This window comes from Pogoniulus pusillus, chromosome 15 (genome assembly GCF_015220805.1).
Source record: "Pogoniulus pusillus isolate bPogPus1 chromosome 15, bPogPus1.pri, whole genome shotgun sequence".
NCBI classification, from domain to species: domain Eukaryota; kingdom Metazoa; phylum Chordata; class Aves; order Piciformes; family Lybiidae; genus Pogoniulus; species Pogoniulus pusillus.
The window spans coordinates 18,543,348-18,563,956 of NC_087278.1; the positions used below are offsets into that span (position 1 = coordinate 18,543,348).

Consider the following 20,609-nt stretch of genomic DNA (forward strand, 5'->3'; position numbering starts at 1 on the left):
TGAGACTTGCGGTGATGATCCTACAGCTTGACCTCTTGATCTTTAAAAGGGTGCAACATAGCTGCTCTGTGCATTCTGCTCCCCTGCTCCTTCACGGGCTGGGAAGCCCACATGAGTAACCTCAGTCTGCACAAGCAAGTGGGCTTGCTCTGCCAGCCTGAATGCCAGCAGAGGAAGGGCCTGGCAGAGAGCAGCCACTCGTACAGCAGTTTGTAGCACCCTGTGGATTTAGTAGCAGCTTGCATTTAAAGCTGAAAAGTTTGACTGGGAACACAGTGTGATGTGCTGTGAATGGTAGTGCTTTAAGTCTTAGCTGCTGCTCTGGTTAGTAAGACCAGGCTTTCTATTTGGGTCAGCTCCTGAGCTTTGCTCAAAATAGCATAAAGAGTTCAGGAGAGGATTTGGCTCTGCCAGCCACCACTACTCTCTCTGGATAAAGTATATTGATAGACTGAATTAAATTAAAAAAATCACTCATTAGGCAAAAATTATAATGCTTAAAGAGAGCTTTTGCCTTGTGGATTCTGAATCTGTACTGTGAAGGGTTTAGCTTTCATCTCCTACAGCTATTTCCTTTTAGAGGACAGCTGTGTTTTCACAGAGCCATATATTTGGGGGATTGAGAGTTTTAAGGGAGAGCCCAACAAATACTGTACAATAGTCTTGGCAAATCAAGAGATCCAACAGGATCACACAAGACTGTAGCTGTCATCCAAGCAGGTGAAAATGCTTACCTCAGTTCAGCAGGCACAGCCATTCTAGTATAAACGCTTGGTGCACTGTGGCCTGGATCTCCCCTTGTTATGGGCACTGAGAAGGAAACGACTGGACCACTGGCTAAGCAGTAAGGGTATCTGCTGCAACCTCTTACCTGAGACTCAGTTTGTTAGAAGAATACAGTCTCCTAAGCCTTCCTGCTCACAGCCACACTCAGATGATCTGTGTGCCTTCAGTATTAAGGGGGTGGAACTTTCTCCACAGCATTCCTTCCTGTTCAACCGGTTTACTGCAGTAATGACTCTTCCCCATGCCTTCCTCCAGGGAAATTTCACAGAGCACTACCAATAAAACACCTTTTCTGTTCTACTTCTCAATTTGGAAATTCAACCTTTTTTTCCTCCCTCTTTTGTTTCTGTCTTTTTTTTTTCCCCCAAGCACACTGGTAAATGTTCTCACACTTCCACTACAATCAAATCTGATTCAACAAGACAGCTTCTCCAAGGGAAAGACTCAATCATAGAATCCATCAGGTGGGAAGAGACCTCCAAGTTCAGCCAGTCCAACCTAGCACCCAGCCCTAGACAATCAACCAGACCATGGCACTAAGTGCCCCAGCCAGGCTTTGCTTAACACCTCCAGGGATGGTGACTGCAGCACCTCCCTGGGCAGCCCATTCCAATGCCAATCACTCTCTCTGCCAACAACTTCCTCCTAACATCCAGCCTAGACCTCCCCTGGCACAGCTTCACACTGTGTCCCCTTGTTCTGTTGCTGCTTGCCTGGCAGAAAAGACCAACCTCACCTGGCTACAGCTTCCCTTCAGGTAGTTGTAGCCAGCAATGAGGTCTGCCCTGAGCCTCCTCTTCTGCAGGCTAAACAACCTCTGCTTCTTAGAAAAGCTTCTGCACAACAAGAAGAGTCAGAAATGTTATTCTGCTCCACTGCCATGCAGCTTCCATCAATCTGCACTGGTACTACATGCTCCAAAAGCAGCTTCCAGCTCTGCTCACAGAGGGAACAGTACAAATCTTGCAGGACCTCTGGCTTCAGCTGCTCAGTATGCAGAGCTGGGATACTGCAAGGGGGGGAAGAACCTCCCCCTTACACTGGGATACTTCCTAAAGAACAATGAAGCCTTGCTCCTCCATAAAGGGCCTGCTGAAGTACTGGAGTAAACAGCTCTGGTCATCAACATCTTCCTAGACCTCAAGAAGCCCAAGACCCTCCATAAAAGGGAGCAGCAGAGGCTGCCCCAGGCACAACACAGGAGCTCCCTGAGGAACCATCTGACTTCATGTTTCATACCATTCCTTAAAAAGGTATACATCTCTCCCCTGAAGGGGCTATGCAGAACTCACTTAAAACCCCAATCCTAGTCCACTCCAAAGGCGGAAAACATCCTCAAACAGTGAGGCAAGCAGCAACAACATTTCAGTTATAAAAAGCCATGCAGTAAGACTGAACAGATCAGGATAAAGCATTTAAAGTTTAATTATTAATCTCAGCTGATAAACTGAGTGAAGAACTACTTTGATAAAGCAGTGTAGAGTAAACCTTGCCCTTCGAAAGTACAGCTAAAAGCTGGCAGTTACCCCATTTTTGTTTCAAAGCAGTTAGGCAAGGACAGATCTTACTTCAGTTGGTGAAAGGGGGTGCAATTTTTCCTCCTATGCTCTCCAACTCTTAAAATGCCATCTTGCTGCACAAACTATTTGGGAGCATTTGTGCTGTACTGTATAATTTGGCACTGATGGCTGTGAAGTGATGCTGAGACAGAACACACCAATTTTAGGAGCTGCCATTTCAGATTTTAGGGCAGGGTGATGTTGCTTCATCTTGCAGCAATTGGGCCCTGTAAAGTGAGGAAGCTTTAGGGAAGAAAAAGGAAAGTGCAGGGGAGCAGTTCATACTCCAAGCAAACACAGAGAGCTACAGCACAGCATCTTTCCCCCCAACGATTTCCAGAGAGGTTCGAAGGTTTCACGTGGGAAACTGCAGCTTTCCAGGATTCTGCCAGGCTGGGAAGGTGGACTCTGCACTGTATTTGGTTGCTGATCGAAGCAGCAGCAGCAGCAAAGTGCTGAGTCACTCTACCCTCTCTGCTACCACTGCCAACAACTGTCTCCTCCTCCCTTGCGGGACAGTCTCTAGAGACTGAGATAACTATACTCAACCGGGATGATGTCCTCCCTTCTGTTACACACTCTCACTGCTCCACCAGCCGGCAGGAGCCTACATCTCGCTCAGCTGAGAGAATCCTCTCTGATGTAGCCGTATGGGAGTGTTCTCGTACAAACGGGGGCTGATACAAAAGCTGGCAAAAGCGCCTGCCTCACACGCCCCAAACGCGGCACCTGCGGCAGGCTTTTGCTCTCGCTGTCGCTTCACACCGGTTGGAGCTTTCCCAGTTTGAGCCCTTGTGCTCCAAGCCTTGAGGCTCCGAGTAGTAACAGCCTCGCAAAGGGAAGGCAGCGAAGCGCTTCAGCGAGCCTCGGGGTCAGAAAGCTGGTTAAAGCGAGCGAAGGAACTGCTCCCCGGCAGAGCGGCCGCGGCGCCGCTAGTGCTATTCTCCAGTGCCACCTACTGTCATCTCCCCAGCACTCGAGGCAAGCAGCAGAGCAGTCTCAAGCACAGTGGCAATGAAGCTTGGCGTCTGGCTTCAGGGAACCGCATCGCATCTCCCACCACCACTGACAAATACAGCCCCTGCCAGGAGGTTGCTCTTTATGGGAAGGACTCATGACTGCCGAGATCTTGCTTGCAGACGGTGTCATACCACTTGGAATCACAGAATCAACTAGGTTGGAAAAGACCTCCAAACTCAGCCAGTCCAACCTATCCCCCAGCCCTATCCAGTCAACCAGACCATGGCACTAAGTGCCTCACCCAGTCTTTTCTTAAACACCTCCAGGGATAGCGACTCCATCACCTCCCTGGGCAGCCCATTCCAATGCCAATCACTCTGACAATTTCCTCCTAACATCCAGTCTAGACCTCCTCTGCCACAACTTGAGACTCCGTCTCCTTCTTCTGTTGCTGGCTGCCTGGCAGCAGAGCCCAACCCCACCTGGCTACAGCCTCCCTTCAGGTAGCTGCAGACAGCAATGAGCTCTGCCCTGAGCCTCCTCTTCTGCAGGCTGCACACCCCCAGCTCCCTCAGCCTCACAGGGCAAAGTTACCGCTGCATCAAACCAGTGACAAGGCACCAGCAAACCTGCATAGGTGCAACAGGGGCTTCACCATCTGCTAGTAAAACAAATTCCATTTGCTATGTTTAAGCAGGAATGAACAAGATTTTTCTGATGAAAATAAGAGTTAAGATCTGGGGGTTTGTATTACAGGCAAAGCAAACAAAAGTTGCAACAAGCCTAGTGCAGTAGTTGAGTCATTGTGAAATGATTCATCACCAAAGGAGACATATGCTGTAAAAGGCAAGAAGGACGTTTCACTTCTGAAAACACTCCTCACCCTCTATTTACTCACACAGAACAAGTCAGGGGAAGGACAGAGAAAAGGGATGGGAGGGGGAAAGTAAAGTTTCATCTTTTCAAGAAACAGAAAACAGTTTAGTTTGCATGGGGAACGCATTCAGAGGTGCTGCTGACACCTACGTACAACGAACAAAGTTACTAAGTTACCGACACTCTTCTGCAGCCTGAAACGTGCGCTCCTGACAACCTTCCCAGCCTGCACAGCTAGCCCTGACTACATGCAGGCCACGGATTTTAATCTCTCCCTTTGTTTGAACATCTTTTGTACTTTGATCCTCTGAAAGGCACAGCAGACTTTAGCACAGTTGTTTCTGGCAGAAACAATTACTACAGCTACTAAAAAAAAAAAAAAAAAAAAAGGTGATATTGGTGAGAAAATTGAGTGCTGAAATACAGAACAGTCTCACAGCAACAGCCTTAGAATACAGAGTTAAAGCAAGAGAAGCAGGCAGATGCGTCTGCGTGCCTAGAGAAACGCAGGCACGTTCTCATAAGTCCATGGCTGTAAACACACATGCACGCAGAGGCTTCCCTGCAGCAGCTTCACATGTGGGTATGCACACACACAAATCCCTAATTGCTGCTCAGTCACCCAATGAAGGAGATTCAGTATTGAAGAAAGGAAGTCAAACCACAGGTTTCACAGAAATCACAGAATTAACCAGGTTGGAAGCGACCTCCAGGATCACTGAGTCCAACCTACCACCTAGCACCTTCTGATTAACTAACCCTTGGCACTAAGTGCCTCATCCAGCCTCCTCTTATACACCTCCTGGCATGGTGACTCCACAACCTCCCCAGGCAGCCCATTCCAATGCCAATCACTCTTCCTGTGAAGAACTTCTTCCTAACATCCAGCCTGAACCTGCCCTGGCACAGTGTGAGACTGTCCCTAGGTGCCTGGGAGAAGAGACCAACCCCACCTGGCTACAGCCTCCCTTCAGCTGAGGCTCAAGTATGCCACAGCTAAGGCACACTTAACTCCAAAGCTTTTGTTCCTGTGGCTTTACAAACGTAACTTTGTGCTGTTTTCTTTCATTTCTCCTACCTTCTGTGATTTTCCCCCACCGTATTCTCTTCGTCTCCTTCCTCCTGTGTGCCTGCTCAACAGCCTTCTGTGGAATTCATCTGATAGGGCTTGTTGACCTTCCAGAAATGGCCCCTATTGTACTGGGTGCAAGTGTACACAAGCACACACAGTCCTGTGATCCCAGCACTGCTCAGTCAGGCTTCCTACCCTCACAGCAGGCTTTTTCCTACAGGAAATTTATGGAGTTGCCTAGGATCCACACTCCTGTTGCAGCTCATAGTGCACCACATGCAATCACAGAATATATATGGTTGGAAGAGACCTCAAAGAGCATTCAGCCCAACCTTGCACCCAGCACAGCAGGGTTAACAGTACACCATGTCCCTAATTGCCAGGCCCACACACTGCACAAACATCTCCAGGGACAGCGGCTCCACCACTGCCTTGGGCAGACCATTCCAGTGTTTAAGAACCCTCTCTTCAAAGAAGTATTTCCTAATATCCAGCCTAAGCTTCCCCTGGCACAGCCTGAAACCATTTTCCCTCTCAACAGCAAGGAGAGGAGGCTGGACCCCACCCTAGCTCCAACCTCCCTTCAGGTAGTTGTAGAGAGTGACGAGGTCTCCCCTTAGCCTCCTCTTCTCCAGACCGAACACCCCCAGCTCCCTCAGATGCTTCTCACAGCCCCGATGCTCCAGGACCTTCTCCAGCCTCATTGATCTGCTCTGGACATGCTCCAGCACTGTGAGGGTCACAGAACTGAGCACAATGCTCAAGGGGTGGCCTCACCAGCACTGCATACAGGTGATGACCACGTCCCTGTCCTGAGTGTTTCTAACACAAGCCAGGATGCCACTGGCTTTCCTGGGCACTCTGTTGACTCACACTTAGTCGACTGTCAAACAATACCTCCAGATCCCTCTCCAAGTTGTAGCTTTTTAACTACACATGCCCAAGGCTGTAGCTTACCATGGGGTTGTTGAGACCCAGGTGCAGGACCTGACACTTATTGAACTTCATACAATTAGCCTTGGCTCATTGGTCTAACCTGTCTAGATCCTGTTGTAAAGCTTCTCCACTCCTCTAGCAGACCTACACAGCCACCCAGCTTGGTGGTATCTGAGGGTGCACCCTCATCCAGATCACTAATCAAGGCATTACAGAAGTTCTGGGAGTGGATTAGCAGAGAACACCCCAAAGCACAAAGCTCTCCTGCTCTGGCAGACCTGAGCCAGGGTGACAGAGCCAAGGTGACTTTGCTGTGTTAGCCTGGCCATGCAGCTTCTGTGCCTCGTGACTGCTTCAGAGAGAGCCTACCATAAGCATGTCTTTAAATTCAGTTCCTAAGTGACTCACATAGGAGCAAAAGAGAAATGGTAATAGCAACTCAGGTGCACACCCTGGGGGGCTTTGCTGTGTGTGGACCTTTGGTTCACATGGTATGTCAGCTCAGTGGCTTGCTCAATATCCAGATGAGCTGGCAGGAGTGAGTTACCCATGGGTACCTTCAGTGAAAATTAAAACCTCTCAACTGGCCTTACACTATAAACCAGCACACCCAAAATCTGTGTAACATCTGAATCAGCTGTGAAGAAAACAAACAGTTGTTTAAGCATAAAAGCACAGGTTTCTAAAGCCAAAGCAAGAGCTCACAGTGTCAGACTTGTCCCAGTTTGAAGAGGGAGAGACCTCATTGCTGTCTACAGCTACCTGAAAGGACCTTGTGGTCTCTCCTCACAGATAATTAGTGACAGAACAAGAGGGAATGGCCTCAAGCTGTGACTGGGTAGGTTTAGACTAGATATTAGGAACATTTTTTTCACAGGAGGAGTGTTTAGGCATTGGAATGAGCTGGTGGTGGAGTGACCAAGCCTGGATGTGTTTAAAAGTCATTTGGATGTGGTGCCTGGGGATGTGGTTTAGGGCACATCTTGTAGAGTAGGGTCCTCAGTTGGACTTGGTGATCCCGAGGGTCTTTTCCAAGCTGAATGTTTCTGTGATTCTCTAATTGGCCTTCCCACAAGGATGCTTTGCTCAAATGTGCAACAGTGCATATCTTAGAGTGCTAAAACATCTTTCAAAAGGCAGGATTGCTGAATTGTCCTGAACTTCTTACACAGAGGTAGCTTCTTACATCTGTCTTCAAACTTCATTTTTACTGTCACGATTGTTCACAGCATTTAAAGCAAGTTTCACTGGCTTTAAAACAACAAAAACCCAACCACAAAACAACAAACAAACATATGGTTGAAGAAAAAAAGCACCCAGGAATAGTTGTGGGTGTACATATAATGTTTCCCCCAACTGAACAGCATTCCTTCTACACAACTCAGGATATAAAGCATCTGCTTTAGCTGGATGATTTGGCTGCACACTTTAGGTTGCCTACACATGCCAGCAGAGCATTCATTACTGCTTCCATTAAAGCTTCACCTGCAGCAGGAAAGGCAACTCTCCTTTCCTTGGGTTTGCACATAAATGATGCAGAGGGCCTGCTTACCTGCCATAAACCATACTCCTGCAAACTGCCAAGTGGAAATGAAGCTCACAGCAGCCCTCCACCACAGCTGGGCTGGTCCATCAACGAGCAGCTGCAGAAGGATGGTTGTAGTGCTGAGAACTCAGCTTCATCTATCACCCCAAAGTACTTTCCCCATCACATATCAGCCGCTCTGCTGCGTCAGGTCCTGCACTGTGCTGCCCGTGGTTTTGCTAATGATGTTTCTGTATTTATGAGCCAAGAGAGCAACAGGCAGGACCCTGCTCAGTGGAGCAGTAGGATTAAACAGGTGGGATGTGTCCACGGGAGTTTGGCACAACACTTGCACTGCAGCACTTCTGCAGCAGTAAGGACACACTCTGCTCAGTGATGCCAAAGGCATTCATACCACTGCAGTAGCTGAAACTTAGATTTGTGGGCTGCTTTGCACTGTTTTGAGTAGCTCAGCCAGCCTTTATTGCTCCTGCTCCTCTGGCCTCCCCACCTCGCTCTGCCCTCCTCTTAAATGCTGAAATAAACTGATGCCAAGAAAGGAGTCAGCAGCACAGGGCTTCGTATCAGAGGTGAGGTGCTACATCACAGGCTCACAGGATGTCAGGGGTTGGAAGGCATCTAAAGAGCTCATCCAGTCCAACCCCCCTGCCAGGGCAGGACTGTACAATGTAGTTCAGGTCACACAGAAACACATCCAGACAGACCTTGAAAGGCTCCAGAGAAGGAGACTCCACAACCTCTCTGGGCAGCCTGTGCCAGGGCTCTGGGGTCCTTCCAGTCAAGAAGCTCCCCCTTGTGTTGAGCTGGAACCTCCTGTGCTGCAGCTTCCATCCATTGCTCCTTGTCCTACCCCAGGGAGCAATGAGCAGAGCCTGTCCCCTCCTCCTGACCTCCAGCCCTCAGATGTTCATAAACATTGATTAAATCCCCTCTCAGGCTTCCCTTCTCCAGACTAAGCAGCCCCAGACACCTCATGATCCTCACAGCCCTCTGTTGGACTCTCTCCAGCAGATCCCTGTCCCTCTTCAACTGGGGAGCCCAAAACTGAACAACATACTCAACATGGGTTGGAGACCAGGTTGGATGAGGCCTTGAGTGACCTGTTCTAGTGGGAGGTGTCCCTGCCTACAGTGTGGGGTTGGAACTGGAGGAGCTTTGAGGTCCCTTCCAACCTAAACCATTCTATGATTCCATAGGATCTCAGCAGGGCAGTGTAAAGGTAGAGGATAATCTTCCTCAATCTGCTGGACCTTGTCTTCTTAATGCACCCCAGGATCCCACACAAGGGCACATTGCTGTCCCATGGACAATTTATTGTCCACCAGGTTACATGCGGACATTCAGGCAGAAGCTGTGAGAGGCAAAATTGTGCTGGGGAAAGGATGCCTCAAGTGAGTTGGTGTGCATGCACAATAGATTCCTCAGCTGGCCAGTATCTTCCAGGGACTGGTTTCCAGCTCACAATGAGATTAGGTACCCTGGTCTGTATTGGGTTAGGAAAGGATGAAAGAAAAGCAAGACAGGGCTCTATTTAGCCTCAACCATTCAACAGCTCATGAAAACTCACACAAAAGGATCAAGAGGCTCACCCAGACAGCAGTTTCCTAGCACTTTTGGGTGTGGGGCTCTGGGTGCCTACTATCTAAGAAATAAGCAGTACTCCCCCTTGCCATGACTTACAACACTGCCAAAGCCATCATGGACTGATGATGTGAATGCAGAGATGCACCTTGCACCACAGCTGCCAGGGAAAGTGAAAAGCCAGGCACCTTTGAGGTCAGGTATGTTCCCTACACTCAGCAGTGATGTCTTGTCACCCTTGTCCTGCCAGCCTGTGCCTCACTTCGCTCTCATTTGAGGTTCATGCAAATTAAGAACCTCAGTTTAAAAGCTCAGCTACAAAGAGATGCATCACAAGCAGTACAGCACAACCACCTCCCTTCTCCCTCCCCCCAAGAAGTCCTGAACTTACTGGATCCATCTGATTCTAATCATGGGAACACCAGACTGCTCCTTCCAGTTCTGGCAGTGTCAGTGTGGGAGCTGTGCTGATGCAAAGCTCTGAGCCCAGCCTGTCTGCAAACAGCATTCCAGGCAAACATGAGTCTCAGGCATGCCTAAAAGCAAGTGAAGGCAGAATTCACTGCCATTTCTCATTAAAGACTGGTTGGTTATTGTGGAGAAGGAGGGGACAGGAGTTGTAGAGTGTAAAGCATCAATTTGTCCCCATAGGTGGATGGCCATAAAAAATACAACCAACCAAAACAACATAATCCCAGCAAACCAACCAACCACCAAGCAAATGGCATTCATGTGCTGAGGTGTCACCTCAGAAGGGTGCACTGCAGGCCTCCAGGACACAGCCTAAAATACCATGCTGTACCACAGGAACATGCCCTGCCTCTGAGGTGTGGTGTCACAACATGTTACTGCTGATGGCCACGGGAAAGCTCTACAGTGGAAGCTGAGAACACAAGCATGATTTATCTCCATACTGAGATAAACCTAATGCCCAGAACTCCTTGAGCATCTGCACTTCTGACTGCCTCAATTAGCTGTGTGAAGCAGCAAATCCAGGCAAAACACAGACACCCTAGACTGAGGCTGGAGTCCACCTGTACTACACTGCTCCTGCCTGCTGCAAAGCAGAAATAGCTGTCGTTCCTTGCTTGGTTGATCTGCTTTTATACCCTTGATTCAAACAGAGTTATGCAAACCTCATGTTTGCTACCAGGCTCCAAAGAAGCCTACTGTAACTGGGATCTGGTTTCCTTAGATGTAAATGCATATGTAAAACAGAGATGGCTTTGATACTGAGATTTCCTCCCCTGAGGTTCAAGTATTTTATCATTTTAACAATATTCCATTTTCCTACTGCACTGAGTTTTGAAAGCATCTTTTGTACTGTCTCCGAGATCTCTAATTCCTTCACAATTCCTCTGGAGGGCACCATTACCATATCTATGCAATTAGCTACAGCTGGATATAATAGAGCTAAACGCTCAACTGCCTTGGTGGCAGGAGGCAGTGTCTTTTAGGCAAGACAGCTTCTTTTACTGATGCTTAGGTTTTTGCTTTAGAGGATACAGGAAATCTTAGCTATGCTGAGAAAGAGAATTTTAGAAGTTCATTATTGTACAGGTTTGTCTTGCAAAAAGGTGGTGTAGGGTTGGAGATTCCCCCCCAATCATTTTTGTTAGCAAGTGCTAGCACTTGGTATACCTTTCAAAGGCTTTGCAAAACAATGATACACCCAAGGCACAGCATGATTTGGGACAGCTTGGCTTAGGAAGGGATGGAATTGCTCATCATCTTGCAGACTTTGGTACAGGTTTGGGGTTTGGTTTTTTTCAGTCAGTACCTTTGTTAGCAAGTACTAGCATTTGGTATACCCTGTAAAGGCTTTGCAAAGATGGTACTCCCAAGGCAGAGCATGGCTCAAGATACTCTGGGCTGCAAAGGGATGGAAGAGCTCATTATCCTGTAGACTTTTCATAGAATCATGCAATCAACCAGGTTGGAAGAGACCTCTAAGATCATCCAGTCCAACCTATCACCCAACCCTGTCCAATCAACATGTTCTCTGTAGTCACTCCTGTATCGTTGAGGCTGGACCAGTTACTGTGAGATTTGTGTTCTACTCTCTTTACCGGAGCTGCTCTGTTCCACAGTGCAGAGCACAGCCACCTATTTCTCCAGGACTTACAAAAGCCTGCCCAACATAAAGAGTGAAAGAGAGGATTTTGGAGCCAGGAAAGAGACTGTGGCATACGAGAGTATCTTATAGAAGCATGGGCTGGTTTGGAAGGAAGGAGGAAATCAGAAGTGAGTTTCAGAGTTCCTGGGAAAGCCTGCAAGGTTAAAGCGAGGCTGTCTGGATGGTGCTGTTGCCCTCTTGTGGCCATGTGGTATATTGCAGCTTGACTGCTCAGAAACCCCCCGGGGGTTAACCTGCGAGCTGTAATAAATACCCAGTTCAGGCTGGGAGTTGGCTCCCCCTCACCGCCGCATCTTCTAGGAAACATCACAAAGATACCGACTTCACTTGGACTTCACTACTTCTTCTTCGGTCTTTTTGCTGATTTTTTAACTTGTTCGCTTGGGTTGGAGATTTTTGTCTATTTTTCGTTTGCTGTGGTTTTGAGGTTTTTTGTTTGCTTAGTTTTTTTGGCCCAACAACCCAAGAAATTACAGATGCAAGTCACATTTGTTTTCCAATTAGACGAGAAATTAAGTAGGTGCAATACTTGTGTGAGACTTTATAGCAAGTATTTAAGAGTGAAGAGAGTCTTGGAATACTGTATCATAGAGAAGAAAAATGTGTTTCTAATTAAGAAAATAAGAAGGAAGGGTATAGTTCAGTTTTTATGGGAATAATTACATGTAACAAACTAATTGTACCAAGAAAAAGCCAGCACATACAGCCAGGTAAAATTATTAGCATGAAAAATGCACAGAAGTTTGGCTTTGCAATGACAGTTTCCTTAGTAAAAATGATCCCTGCTCTTATTCCTTAACTCATTTCAACCTGATTCTTCTGATACTAATTAGCACCTAACTCAAAGTCAATGCCTATACTTGTGTTCAATTTCAGGCTCTTCAGTTCCTCCTGAAGTCTGTATCACATTGAATACTTAACTCTCCTCCTCACCACTAACCTTCAAGAGGAGTCAAACTGTTTTAGATTAAGACCTTTTTAAAAACATAAAAATGAACAACAAAAACTTCTCAAATAGATGTAAGATGGAGGGGAAAAACTTAACAATGGAAAGGAGAGGTCAGATTTGGGGTATACCAACCTTGACACTGCCCTTTTAAAGTGGTCCCCAGGCAGCTTTAACTTCTGCGAGCAGCAGTCGAGCAGCCGCTCACCCTGGGGTCCAGTCAGCTTGGCAGGATGACAGAGGTCAGCATTTCACAGGCATGAACAATTTCTCTAATGTGTAAGGCAAGCATCCAGCTCCCTCTCTCTTTTCACCTGTCCTTTAAAGTTTGAACTGAGACTATCATAGGTACTGTGCACAATGCCATGAAAATCCTTTCTGTTAACCCTTTGAACCCTTATGATGAGAAGGGATACCCTTATAATTTCAAGCAGAGACACAGAAGCCAGAGAAGGGCTGCTCTTTCTCCATGCCATCTTCCTAGGTAGTTTCCCTTGCAAGCAAACCCCCATCACCTCCCTAACTGAGTCTTGCTGCTCTTGCAGACTGCTCAAAGCGTGTGCACGCTGTGGGGCCAAGCAGGAGCAGTACTTTGATGAAGTCAACTTTTTAGATTATTATATTCCTATCTGCTAGGAACTTGACTGGCACCTACATGCAGTGCATTTTTGGGTGGGAGAGGATACCTCTGTACAGTGATTCCCATCAGGAAACCACTAAACTTAAAGCAAGGTCAAATAAAACTGACTACAGTAAAACTCAGCTTTTGGTTGAGTCCTAACCAAGGCACAAGGCAATAATACACATATTTCAGTAAACTCAAAGGAGCTAGTGTTAAGTGATCACAAACCTACAAGCTGCAATTAAAGACTTAACACCTCAGCCCTAGAAAGCCCCCCAAAGCCCCATGTATTGTCTGTCATTAGTTGCACGGTCTGGAGAGGCATGGAAACTCGGCTGCCCACCCACATTCTCCAGACAACTCTCAGAACACACCTCTGTGACTTTGGTTCAAGCTCATTATTGAGGAGGAGAAAGAAGATGGAAGCCCAGCTCAACAATCCTGCATGGGCTTTGCTCTCTTCTTCAAGAGCCAGCCAAATTCTGCACTCTCAAAAGCCAAACCTCAGCTCAGGTTTCTCTGGGGTAGGCTGGGATTCTGCTTTAAACTGATGCATTTTTATGGGTGAAGAAAAGGGGGTGTGGGGGCAAACATTGAGAAGTAAGTCTCTAGGCAGCTGTTAAACATAAAACTGCTGTTTACCAAGATTCAATTAAGACAGAGTAGATAGATTAAGAGGGCTAAGGAAACAGTAAAAGTGAATTGTAGAATTTACTAACTGCTTTACAACGTTTAGGTTTGCCATAAGACAATTGTGTGCACTGCCCTATATTTCTGTACGTAACAGCACCCAGGGGACTATTAACACAGCAGAGACAACTGCAACTGCAAAACAAATGCATGCCTCTTGTGAAAACCATCGTGGCCACTGCTTTTGCACCCCCAACAAACCCATTCCCAGGATTTTCTCTGCTGGAGAGGCCATGAAACTGAAATTAATAGAAAGAGCTGAACTTGTCCCAGTGTCAGTGTCACTTGGAAGATTGGGTAACTACGGAGAGAAGCTTTGTGGTTAATCCTGCACAAGTCATCCTCGTGCTACTAAAGCAGTACTAAACAGCAAAGAAAGCTGTCCTGCACTGCATTCTTTTTTAATGCAATGTATTTGAATTCCTTGGATTCAGGCATTGTGTTCCCTTCATTGCTCTTTCCCTCACAGGTGACACCACAGCCTCCAACACACTGAAGTGCCTTTACTTTCTCAGTCCTGTATTGTTGAACCCTTCTGTTGCACCACTGAAATATCTGGATAAGGTGAGAGATCCTCTCTTGCCTCCAACAAACTGTGTCTAGGTGGGAGAAGTGGAATCCTCCCAGCAAGATCCCATATGGAAACAATCTTGCTTGGGGTTTTTGTCCCAGTGACAGTTCTTAGAAAGGTTTCAGGGGGAACAGTGGGGTTCCAGGGCTCCCTTGTTCCTGCATTTGCCAGAAGGCAACAGCTTATCATCCTCCCACATTTCAGAGGGCTGAATTTCAGTTACAATTCCATGGAGCCTGGCTTGAGGGGGATGTTGCTTCAGTAAATTCAATTTTCCAGGGTGTTAAGGACTGAGGAAGTAAACCAGATGAGAGGCAGGGAGGGTGGGACTGTAGCTGCAGGGAGGTTAATGGGGCTTTCTGCCTCTGCCTTCAGGTGGGCCAGAATTCCACCCCTGCTCAGGGAGCAGCGCAGAGGAACATTAGACAAGATTTCAGTGTTTATTATACAAGGCTGAGTTTGTAGTAAAATGTAGCTAATGATAGTGGCTTTGATTGTAAAACTCTGCCAAAGGTGTGGAAGGAAAGCGCTACCTAAGAATGCTGTACTAGGGCTGTATCACTGCAAGGCTGAAACAAATCCAGACTACTTCACTTGAAAAATTGTTATTTTAAGGATATTAAGTATATTAAGAGTTAGCTCTAAAGCTACCTTCTCTGTTCACATCTACTACAGAGAGGTAAAATCAGTCTTCTGAATAAACTGTGGATCCTCACATTCCTCTCAAGGCACCCTAGCAGCACAAAATAGTCCTAAACTTCAACTCTGAGTTTGTCACATCCTAAAAACATTATTTTCTTTGTCAGAGGTGCAGCATGGCAGCAGAAGAGAAACAGGTTCATACCATAGAACAGGGCAGCCTCCTCACTAAGACCTTCCACAGTGGATTGGCTAAAGAGCCACTGGGCCTGGAGACTAAGGATCTCAGCAGTCTCTCTCCTCTGCTGTGGTTGGGGCTGCTCTGAGAGTTGCTGTAAATCCATTCTGGTCTTCCTTTTGGCTTGCCTTCCTCTCTCCTGGCAGCTGGGGAAGATTGTTAAACATCTCTGGAAACCTGTCTTTGGCTCTACCTTTTATGTGTGGGAATATTTCTTGCTGTATTCCTCGTCTCTCACTCAAGAGTGTGTTTTCTGAGAGTCAGGGCACTCTCAAACTTCACTGTGGATTTTAGAGTGCCAATGGAATATGAGCAAAAGCATATCTAAAACTGATGTAGCTTGAGGTCAGCCAAATTTATTGGAGGCACGTTTGGTCACTTGAGGAACCATCAACTGCTAAAACTCATTCTGGCAACTAGAAACATACTTTTAATGTGCCAGAGCTTTTTTTGTCGTCCTTGAAGAGAGAAGCGAGGAGAAATGCAGAAGAAATCTGCCTTTCGATCCCAATTCTCATAGAGTAATTTCATTGGTCTGAATGTTTTACCTTGATCTTGGTGGCAGAAAAGCACATTAAGATACAGCCTGTCTTCATACTACCAGGAGGCAGAAACAAATTGAAGACAGAAAAAGGGCAACAAAGAAAGCAGGCAAAGATGTGTAGCAATGCATCACAAAATCGGGAGCAGAGGAAAGAAGAGCAAATAAGGAGAGATGCAAAAGGAAAAAGTCATCAGAGAGGGCAGTAGAGGATGGAAAAAGAAATAAGCAGAGGAAGGCAGGCATTATCTGAAGCTCAAGTGCAGTGGAGGCAAAAAAGTTATTTAAACAGAGCAGAGAGATGCCATAGACAGAGAAAACAAAGTTGTAGAACAAACTGATAAGCTATGAAAACAGGATACAAAACAGACTAAGGCAAAGCAAAGGAGCTGAAGCAGAGAGATGACAGAGCAAGACACCTCTTCACCTCTGGCAGTACTTTTAAATCCAGTCAGGAGGTAACTTAGGGCCTAGGTTTTGTTGACCAAATTCCCAGTGAGTTAGGAAGACAAAACCAACCTCCAAACACCTAACACTTACTCAGCTCCATAGACTAGTATAGGTTTTGCACAGCACCACTGCAAGCTGCCTTTCAGTGCCTTTACACCTCCTCTAACACAGTTTCACCCTCTCTTCTCTCTGCTCCAGTACTTTTGCCAACTTATTTTACCATGCTAGCTGCTCCTTTGCATGTTCTCCCCTTTACACTTATTTCTTGGCTTACTCTTTTCAGTGATTTGAAAGGACAATTAAGGAGCCCAAGCTTCTAACAAATGGTAACTGACTGAAAGATGACCCCGTGGCCACAAAAACTATAGCACCACTGTAAGGCAAGGACGATAAATGAGGAAGACTCAGACTCAAGAAGCCATGGAGACAGTGCTCACACTGGGCAAAATTTGCTAACTTCCATCAAAATTGAACTGAATTCCTAATTCTTTTTTTTTCAGTAATGCTGCCCCAGTTATTCTCTTTCAGCACCTTGAAAGCAAATCAATAAGCAGGAAACAGCTTTCAACTCCACTACCAGGTTCAAAAACTGGGTCCCACTTCAGTATCAAAACACTTGGCCAGAATGCAACAGTTTCACAGCCACGACTGCAGTGCTTCTGAAGGCAGACTTGATTCTGTTCTTCCGACAACACTTAAACACTGGACCTCAAACTAATAACATGTAAAAATAAAGATTAATGATAAAAAAGCCCATCTTGCTGAGAAGAGGGACAAGACCATGACACCTGGAGTTTGGCATTCTGAGCTGAGAAATGCTACACCAGTTGGTGCACTGGACTAATGGAATCTCAACTATTCTACTGTATTTAATACATAATAGGGCAGATTTAAGGAGCAGGAAGATAATCATAGAATCAAGCAGGTTGGAAGAGACCTCCAAGCTCAGCCACTCCAACCTAGCACCCAGCCCTAGACAATTAACCAGACCTGGGCACTAAGTGCCCCAGCCAGGCTTTGCTTCAACACCTCCAGGGATGGTGACTCCACCACCTCCCTGGGCAGCCCATTCCAATGCCAATCACTCTGCCAACAACTTCCTCCCTAACATCCAGCCTAGACCTCCCCTGGCACAACTTCACACTGTGTCCCCCTGTTCTGTTGCTGCTTGCCTGGCAGAAGAGACTATAACTGACTATAAACCTTCCCAGTTGAGGTGGCTCATGCTCGAGCCCCCTGTTTCCCTGACATCTGTTATGCAGCAGTACAGCTAGAATTGATGCCCTCCTGTGTGAAAGCAGCTTTATAAATGGGATAAAGCCTCTTGGCACTCACTAGGTACAGCTGTGGAAGAGCAGGAAGACTCCGCTCGGTTTCAAGCAGAGGAGAGCTTGCACCACTCTCAGTGACCATCCCATGTGGAGAGAACTATGGAATTTTCAGCACAGTCTTTGTTCTTAATATTTCAACCCCAAACCCTTTTGTATGAAAACAGAACTTGTTAAAGTACTTTTTTTCCCTACCATAGAAGTTTCTACACTTTATGCTGGGTTCCCTAGCCAAACCCAGAGAAAGCCCCCCAGGGTGATGCTCACGCTGGGCCAGAGCGGAAGCTTTTATTCTAGGGGCCGTTAGAACACAAACAAGAAAACAAAAGCATTTCAACCTAGGGGAGAAAAATACTTCTGAATATTTCCCTTGTGAAGCAAGTATTTTCTACAAAGGAGCAAGAAAGGAGTGCAGCTCTGCTCGCTGAGCTGAGGGTTAAACAGGAGAAAGTTTAGGCAAGTGAAAAATTACAAGCATGAGCCATAAAGTATTCTGACAGCTGGGTACAAAGTAAGCCTTACTACTCAAAGCCCAAGAAGAGAGTCCAACTGCGTGACTAGAGCTGCTCAAATTGCCTGACAGGGATGATTCAGTGACTGTTTTTTGCCACAGAGAAAATGAGCATGCAGCACCCACTCACCCTCATTTTGGCTTGTGCTGCTCAAGTTGCCCAGCTGACCTAGATATGGGCTCCAGTCAAATGCTTCTTAAAATGCAAGCTCCCAGCAGAGTTTTCTAGTTCTAACACAGCAGTGAACCATCAAAGCAACAGACAAAGGGGAATGCCAAGCATGAAAACAAATCACTGCTAAAAACTTTGCCTATCTGAGAGCAGAGGGCAGAGGGCTTCCACACCAGGAGTTACAGAGTCAAATTCAGGCAAACAAGAGTGTTCATAGGCTTTCAGAAGCTACCACCTCTCTATAGATCATGATTGCCATGTAGAATTAAAAGGAATGCCTCCTCTGCAGAAATGGTGCAAGTCAAATCTATCATGAGCAGCTCTCAGTGCTCACCAGTACAAACAAATGCAGCTGATCAGCAGGCAAGGTGGAATCACACAACACACTGGCAGGAAAGAACCTCTAGAGGTCATTCAGCCTAACCCCCCTGCAGCAAACAGGGATGTCCCCAGCTAGATCAGGTTGCTCAGAGCCCTATCAAGCCTAACCTTGAATGCCTCCAGGGATGGGGCCTCCACCACCTCCCTGGGCAGCCTGTACAAGTGTTTCACTGCACTCACGGTAAAGAGCTTCTTCCTGATGTCCAATCTAAACCTACCCTGCCCTAGTTTAAAACCATTGCCTTTTGTCCCAGTGCTGCAGGCCTTTGTAAACAGTTCCATCCCCTCCCCCCAGCTTTCCTGTAGGCTCCCTTCAGGTACTGGAAGGCCACTATAAGCTCTCACCAGAACCTTCTCTTATCCAGACTGAACAGCCCAAGTCCTTCCAGCCTCTCCCCATAGGAGAGGTGCTCCAGCCCTGTGATCATTCTTGTGGCACTTCTCTGAACCCACTCCAACAGTTCCATGCCCTTCCTTCATTGAGAGCCCCAGAGCTGGACACAGTACTCCAGGTGAGGTCTTACCAGAGCAGAAACACCTCTCTTCACCTGCTGCCCATGCTTCTCTTGGCGCAGTCCAGGATGCAGGTGACTTTCTGGACTGCAAGCACACGTTGCTGCCTCTCATCCACCAGTAGCCCAGATCTTTCTCTGCAGGGCTGCTTTTTATCACATCAGCCACCAGCCTGTATTGTTAACGAGGATTGTCCTGACTCAGGTGCAGGAGCTTGCACCTGGAATTGTTGCTCTTCATGAGATTCACGTGGGCCAGCTTCTCCAGCTCCTTCAGGCCCCTTTGAATGACATCCCATCCCTCTGGCACATCAATCACATGCCACATTCACCTAACCTTGAACAACTACTCTGCTTCTAGATACATGCACATGCAATTAACTTCAAAACAATCACTTCTCGAGTTTTGATAAGCATGAAAACTAGACGTTTTGTGGCATGAAAGCTGTTGCATCAGCACAGTTCTTCTGTCTTGCTCATCTCTAGCAGGATGTTTATGTATATTTAAATTGCACATGGCTTAGAGCATAGGTCTTTTTTTTTTAATCCTGGTAAGAAGGACCCATTTGAAACCCATTATCCTCTTACTAAGAGTCTTTTAAGCTTTTGCTAACCTTAAAATGTATGAGAGAAGTAAGAGGAAGCAAGTGGGCACAGCCCAAGACTGCAGAATGAAACTGATCCCAGAAACACGCTTGCTAAGGTAGAAGTAATTGCCAGTGCTTAACAACCAAAGAGGGCACAAGTTCAGCAAAGCACACCGGGGTACTCCATCACTACACTCAGCAGTAAGGTCAACAGCTTGGACACTTTCCTAAAGGTAAGTACACTATTCAACTCTTCACTAAATAGGGATGAGCTGGTGCCCAGTCCCTTACAGCAACAGGTATCACAGCAGCAAGTGTTGAGCTGGAGCCAAATTTTGTCTCTGAAGGAAACTCAGATCCAGGAGGCTTAATAAGACAAGGATGAGTGCTCTGTGTGCATGTATTCACTCAGCAGAGCACTGATGGAGGTGCAAAGAACCAAACTGTGTGTGTGGGGAGCCACCCTCCTTAGACAGTCCTGTTTCAGAAACGTGAGAACACTGAGTAGATATTGTCACTGTTAATAATAGCATAGAATCAACCAGGTTGGAAGAGAGCTCCAAGCTCGGCCACTCCAACCTAGCACCCAGCCCTGTCCAATCAACCAGACCATGGCACTAAGTGCCCCAGCCAGGTTTGGCTTCAACACCTCCAGGCACTGCCACTCCACCACCTCCCTGGGCAGCCCATTCCAATGCCAGTCACTCTCTCTCACAACAACTTCCTCCTAACATCCAGCCTAGACCTCCCCTGCCACAACTTCACACTGTGTCCCCTTCTTCTGTTGCTGCTTGCCTGGCAGAAGAGATCAACCCCACCTGGCTACAGACTCCCTTCAGGTAGCTGCAGACAGTAATGAGCTCTGCCCTGAGCCTCCTCTTTTGCAGGCTGCACACCCCCAGCTCCCTCAGCCTCTCCTCCAAGGGCTGTACTCCAGGCCCCTCCCCAGCCTTGCTGCTCTTCTCTCA

The 20,609-nt window shown here is 47.0% G+C and overlaps 1 protein-coding gene across 1 annotated transcript in view; it reads right to left on the reverse strand.

The window, feature by feature from the left end:
* Nucleotides 1-19,162, reverse strand: part of PIK3C2G (phosphatidylinositol-4-phosphate 3-kinase catalytic subunit type 2 gamma) — a 209,831-nt gene extending 190,669 nt beyond the window's left edge. The window contains 1 exon segment of the mRNA XM_064155587.1: nt 19,067-19,162. The gene's annotated coding sequence lies outside the window, so the exon portion shown is untranslated.
* Between the last annotated feature and the right edge of the window lie 1,447 nt (nt 19,163-20,609).